Source organism: Pinus tabuliformis, chromosome 5_2, assembly GCF_031772625.1.
Source record: "Pinus tabuliformis cultivar Carrire ecotype Pingquan chromosome 5_2, CPIR1, whole genome shotgun sequence".
NCBI classification, from domain to species: domain Eukaryota; kingdom Viridiplantae; phylum Streptophyta; class Pinopsida; order Pinales; family Pinaceae; genus Pinus; species Pinus tabuliformis.
This window is the reverse complement of record NC_142306.1, coordinates 900,554,111-900,560,806: the sequence shown is the minus strand read 5'-3', so window position 1 is coordinate 900,560,806 and position 6,696 is coordinate 900,554,111. Positions and strand designations below refer to the sequence as shown.

Sequence of the window (6,696 nt, the reverse complement as noted above, 5' to 3'; positions counted from 1 at the left end):
ATTTTTGTCATATTTTGGAAAAAATTTATAGGGATTTTTGTATTCAAACGCTGTATTTACAAGAATTTTTGAAATTTTTTTACTTAAATTCCACCCAACCAACCACTTTTAACAGACAATTCCTCCACTTCTAACAAACCAACCACTTTTAACAGACAATTCCTCCACTTCTAACAGACCATTCCTCCACCTCAGTACAGGACTCCGAAAAACTCCGAAAAAAATCCTTCAAAGGTAAAGCGTTAATAATTCACCACCAGAGCCCCAAAAAATGTTGACACAAAGAACAACTTCAAAAATGTTAGGGAAAGAATCATGTAAGACGAAAAAGAAAACAAAAGGAGATATATTCTATTAACCACAGCCAAAGAGTACACTCACTAATCAAGACACTAAATGACCGCAATTATTTTCAAGCATCTGTACTTGAGAAAGCCCTAAATCACGAATTACAATGGCTCCCTTTGACTTGTCGTTTGCAGAAATCTCAATAGGTTTGGCATCGCCATTAGAGACAACTGCCGGTTTAATCTTTGGGGCATTCACAGTCAAAACACCGTTCTCCAATTTTGCAGAGATGCCATCCGCATTCACATTATCCGGCAGCCGGAATTGCCTCATGAATCGTCCAATCGACCGTTCCACACGGTGCCACTGGTCCGTTTCCTGCACATCTTCTTTGTGCCTTTCTCCGCTTATTCTCAGACTCCCATTGTCGACCAATTCAATCTTCAATTCTTCCTTCTTCAGCCCTGCACACATAAATTCAACGGGACCGCCGGTTATTTAACTAATAGAACGCAAATAGTTATGCGGAGGAATTAATGCAAATAAAAGGGTAGCTTACCGGGCAAATCCGCCGGGGGTTTCCTTACAGTCGAGTTTCGTGTTGGCAATGGCCTGCGCGTGCCGAGAGAAGGAAAAGGTCGGGGAGTCCAACGCGCTGCCGTGGTCGAAGACGTCCCAGATTCGAGAAACAGGTACCCACGGATCGAACAGGTTGCGGTCCCATGGATCCCACAGGCTTCCTGCCCTCGATCGACCAAGGAAAGAATATATATCAAAGAGTATCCGACTCTTTGATATATATACGTGGGTTTCCAGCATAATAGTAGGTTTGAGGTGGGGCAGAGGTGTACATCAACGTCGTTGGATTGGGAACTTCCAATGAACGGAGGTCTCTTCGAGTGATGAAGCTTTAATAACTTAGACACAGGAAGGGTTCGGACCGGGATAAATTGTAGACGAACAGTACCAACACTTCTTGATGGCTTGAGAAGTGTTGGTACTGTTCATCTGCAATTTATCCCGGTCATGGGATCCAATTCGTGCGCAATGATTGCAAGGTACTTCCCATTTTCATTTAACCCTTCTATTTATCAGTGAGTTAAGATTGATGAAACGCGCAGGGTTAATTTTCTGATGGAAAAATGGATTTAAACAGCCGAAGAGGCCATCTCCAGTCAGAGTGCCTAAACCCCAAAAGTCTTATTCAAAGACTCTTTTTCGGATCTGTTATGAACCTTAGCTCACTCAGGACTCCTTGCGTATTAGTCTGGCATCTGCTAGCTCACTTCACGTGCTATGTGTGCAAATTTTCGAAAAACCCATGGCCTTTTACCGCCTTCCCATGTTGATTATCTATAATGGTTCTTCGTTTATAGTGGCTACTTTATATGGATGTTGTGCACGACACTTTTATTCGACCGCGGAGCCGCTCTTACGATGTGTTTTTCAATTTCTGGTTACAGGTAGTCAGGTCAATTTCCCCAAACTCATGTGCACTTGTAGTTACGCATTGTGTTTTTAACAGAGCTGTAACAGATTTATTCAGATAAACCATCTCCCACGATTTAGATTTATAGCGCCAGCAGATTATTTTGAAACTACAGGATTTTAACTGCATTGAATACTACCTTGCTTGGTTCAAGGACTTACAACTGTTACTTGAGAAATGCAACCCTACCTTCAAGAAAGGGTATCTTAAATTGATCCAGTCTTTTTTCTCTTCAACCTTCCAATTTCATACGGGGTATTATGTTCCAGTTAGTCTTCCATGAAAAATTTGCCTGGTAGTTAGTTTACCAATCCAAATTTTGATAGTTTTGGTAATGCCTTAATTGAGGAGTAGAAGAAAGTTAGAGCATCATGGTAAGTTTTGTTCCATACAGAAGAATGTCAAAACTTTAAGAAGCACAATACTGACCCCAAAAGAATTCTTAGCGTCAATCACATCCAAAGTAGTAGGGCAAAAGCAATCTAGAAAGAAATAATGTGGGTATTGTGGCAAAGTGAAGCATCCTAAAGACAAGTGTCATAAGTTGCTCGCAGAGCTTCAGAAGTAACCGAGGGGGCTTTTCGTGTCCAATCAGCTGCAAATTTACTCCCAAAATGATGGTAAACCTTTTTGTGCAGCTACTTCAAAGGCCTTGTATGTTTATACATCTTCCAATTATTGGATTGTAGATTTTGGTCGCACTCATAAAAATAAGCATATGTCTAGGGCGCTTCATTATTTTCTACAGTAGTAGGGAAAGAAGCAATCGAATCATGTGGGTATTGTGGCCAACCTTTGCTGTTGCGCATGTATGTTCTTCTGCAATCAAGGAATCTCCAATCCTAGTCCTTGTTGTTCCTGCTGCCATGCAGCCTGCAGTTGTATCTATTAGGGAGACACTTGCTAGTATTGCCCAGGTTATTCACATTCTCGATGATGATGAGACACCTGTACTGCAGAGGAATACTGTGATTGAGTTGAAGACACACAAGGCCACCCTGATTAGGCAATCCTCCCTTTGGCGATCAAGTTCCCTAGTCCTAGGGGCTCACTCCTACTTCAAGGTGTGATCTAGTGGTGTCTCCAATATCCCGATGCAGCAAGCCCTGACCAGTTTGGATGTAAAAGATATGAGGACCCGAACAAAGGAAAAGACATGGGAAGGGAACTTTGGTTGCCTTTTTCGAAGATACCAAGGTTAAAGATGATGATGAAGAAATGCAGGATGTGGCTTGGGGCCAGTTTACCCCACTCAAGACTGAGCATGTCATTGCATCCATGCAACATGATGAACCGTTCACAATCACAAGAGATTAATCAGATTGCTGCATCACTATGCCCATTAGATCATGAGACCGTCATTGTGTAGATGCACTCTCTGGTTTGAAACCCAGTACTACCAAGAGACGCTAATACTTTGCTGACAGAATTTTTGATATTGCTCAATTTGTCACTGCAGACTCCCAAGAAAGAATAAGAAAACCAAGAGACGCTAACACTTTGCTGACAGAATTTTTGATATTGCTCAATTTGTCACTGCAGACTCCCAAGAAAGAATAAGAAACACAACTCTGTAGTTTGGAGCTGCTGCAGGATTAGAGAATCCAGAAGTTTAGAGTTGCTCTGAATGCTCGGCTAACACTGCCCACCCTCTTGATTGGATGATCCCTACAGTGCCTTTGCATTAGCAAACATTCACTTCCATAGATGTTAACGGAGTCCCATCATATGATTTGCTGTGGACTTTCCAAGTCATAGGTGATGAGATCGGACATCATCTGCTCAAAGCGGAGTGGGACAATGGAATTGCAACAATAAAACTAGCGGCTTTGAGTTCAGTTGGATGACACATTGGTTATAAGCATGCTATATTGGATGAGATAGAAGCTCTTATAGTTTATGCAAATTTGGCCCTTGGCCCAAGCCTAAGACCCCGAGGTTGAAGATATTTCTGGTAATGAGAGACCTGTCACCTCCACTGAGAAGCTCTATACTTCTCTGTCATAGAACCTTTGGTTTGTATATGAATGACTTGGGGAGTAGTAGTCATCTCGGGCAAGACAGTTTCTGTAATAAGGGATTGAAATTCCAGTGGTAGACTACAGCACCTTTATTTGATGCCTATGTGGACGCTGGTTTGAATTCCAAGCCAACAAACATTGTTTGTTATACAAGTAGATGAGAGTGAGTAATAGACGCAATGGCAGTTGGATGAACCAAAGGAAACTAAGGTATTGAACTAGAATGCTTTTCTTATTTGAGAATAATCATATGATTGACTTGTTATAAAAACTGATGAGAGAGATAAATGGTGTTTGTGGTTGAAAAATCTATAGCCAATAATAGTCAACAAACTTATATAGCCAACAAGACTTTGTGATGCTTTGAATAAAAGGATGCCCCAAACCAACAAACTACATAGAGCAATCCAATTATTAGTCCTAACTATGCACAGAATCTGGAGTCATGCTCAATTCATACATCTATTTCTGGTTATAGCACAGTTTGGCTTTATTGATGGCATACAAGCAAATTCACTAAAAACATCCCAGGAGACCCTTGAAATGCTATTTGCCAAAACAGAAACAGTTTCCGATGGGTCATGACTACAAATTATGGAAACATTTTAGCAATGAACAACAGCGTTTTGGGCAGAAAACTAAGCAAAAAATTTAAAACACAAAAAAGCCAAAGAAAACCCTAATCTTAATTCTTGTAATTTTATCTAACTTTTAATCATAATTCATAAAGTTAATGGAAGTGTGATAAAATTAAGTTCTAACCTTAAAAGTTAGAGATATCCATTTCTGGTTGTTTGGTGCTGGGTTCAGCTTCATTAGCCCTGGCATATGGAAAGTAGAATTTGGAGTATTTTTCAGCTTTCAGCATACTTGACAGCGTTTAAGCATGTCAAGATTCAAGATTTCTGTTAACAGAACCTAGTAGGCCATAACTCCTTCACCGTCACGAGCCGCATTGTTGTGCAAAATTGTGAATGCTAATGATTTGACTATAGTATGATGCTATTTGTACTCTACAGGGCATTTTAATCCTCAACTTTTGCCTCTTAGTATTCTCAAATTTGATATTCATGTTAATAAAAATTGAATATGGTGTAGAATTGTCTTATGAAATTGAACATTGAATATGGTGTAGAATGGTGTTTCCAGTTTTGAAATTAATGGAAAGTTTTCTGAATCCATATGTTTGATGTTTATGTGTGTGTGTGTGTTTGTGCTTATTTAGATAAGTTGCTTCCTCACCCCAAGGGTTATCTCAAATGGTTGAACAATTGGCCCAAGGCATGTTTCTGATGAGCAGGTCTTGGTTTATAGGTTCAAATCTAGTGGAGTCCCTTGGGGGCAGGAGAGACTAATATGGCTGGCAATTGAGCTGACCTCCATCTGGATATTCTAGGGAAGAGGGGAAAAGCTATAAGTTGCTTCTTGTTGTATTGTATCAGGGCTTTTCTGAAAATTTCCCATATTCACTTCCCACCATCTTCCTATCTGTGTTCATATCTGTTTCAGTGCAATTTAGCATACAAGTTTTGAGACCTATATGACTACCTTCTACCTACAGAGAGGAACTCCTATATGTCCACTGCCGTTACCAGCTACTGATTACTTATTAATTTCTTCAGTCTCGGCATTGTTTTTTTCAATTGTGTCTATCACTATAACCAGATGTTGGTTAATTGGCAGCTTCTTCAGCTTCTACATTTCTTTGTTTGGTTATTTTGATATCCTAGCTCTGCAATATATGAATTAATATTAAATGCTAATCAATGCGAGATTCCAAGACAGGATCATCCATCCCCCGTTGCAGGATTGGATTCAAGCTAATAAATTACATGGAAATGGAAGCTAGGTTGAAGCTGCTATTTGTATGTGGTGACTACAGTTGTGTCACTATGGGTCCAGTAAGACAGACTATTTTCTTTGTAGTCTTCATTCTGTTGACAGATCACCTTTTGTCCTGCATTGATCCATTGTACAACAAGACACCCAACAGGATGAAAAGTGTGCAGTTACCAATGATGGCATGTTTTATGTTGCTAAGAATTTTGACATGTAAATGATAATAATTTGGTCATGGTGTCCATCGTGTAAGGTGCATTCTGTGACCAGAAGTATGGACAATACTTCTGAGTACTATATGATCCTTAACATTTAGATGTTAAAGGCTGAGTGTGTTCTTATTGTAAGGTGTCTATCTGATATCATAACCAAAAACATGGGCAATGTTTCTCAGTACTGTATGATTGTATCATTACTTTGTGCTTGATTTTCTGATTGAATAAGGTGACTGCTATTGTGTTGCAGTGAGTCGACTAACACAAACTATTTAGAATTATAAGTTAATAGCTGAGTGTGTTCTTAATGTAAGGTCTCTGTCATAACCAAAAGCATGGATGGTGTTTCTCAGTAAAGTATGATTGTATACTTTGTGCTTGATTTTCTGTTTGAATTAGGTGACTGTTATTGTGTTTCAGTCAGCTGACTAACACAGACTATTTTTTCTGTAGTTTTTATTTTGCCCGACATATAACTTTCTGCCCTACCTTGTATCCACATTGCGCCCTTTGTTTCTAATCATTTGATCCCAAAGAAAAGAAAAGTCTGCCAATGATGGCATGCTTCATGTTGCTAAAAACTTTGATATTTAGTTGATAAAACTTAATTTGAGTCCATAGTGTAAGTTAATGTTGTACAAAGCGGGAGCGTTTTGAGAAGTGAAGTGTCAGAAGCATCATTTTCCAAAAAACATCCAGAATGCCAAATTAATTGTAGAATATATGAAAATATACATATCTGTATAGAAAGATAGAAATTGCATCCATAGTACATTAATGATGAATTATTTGAGCATCAACCATATAGATTCTAGCAATTACAAGCAAACAACAAATTTTTAAT

The 6,696-nt window shown here is 39.2% G+C and overlaps 1 pseudogene across 1 annotated transcript; it reads right to left on the bottom strand.

The window, feature by feature from the left end:
- Positions 1-330: 330 nt before the first annotated feature.
- LOC149162220 (18.1 kDa class I heat shock protein-like) lies at positions 331-5,591 on the bottom strand (annotated as a pseudogene). Its single transcript, XR_016261910.1, has 2 exons — positions 848-5,591; positions 331-752 (listed from the first exon to the last, which is right to left on the bottom strand). The product of XR_016261910.1 is annotated as an 18.1 kDa class I heat shock protein-like (transcript).
- Positions 5,592-6,696: the final 1,105 nt, after the last annotated feature.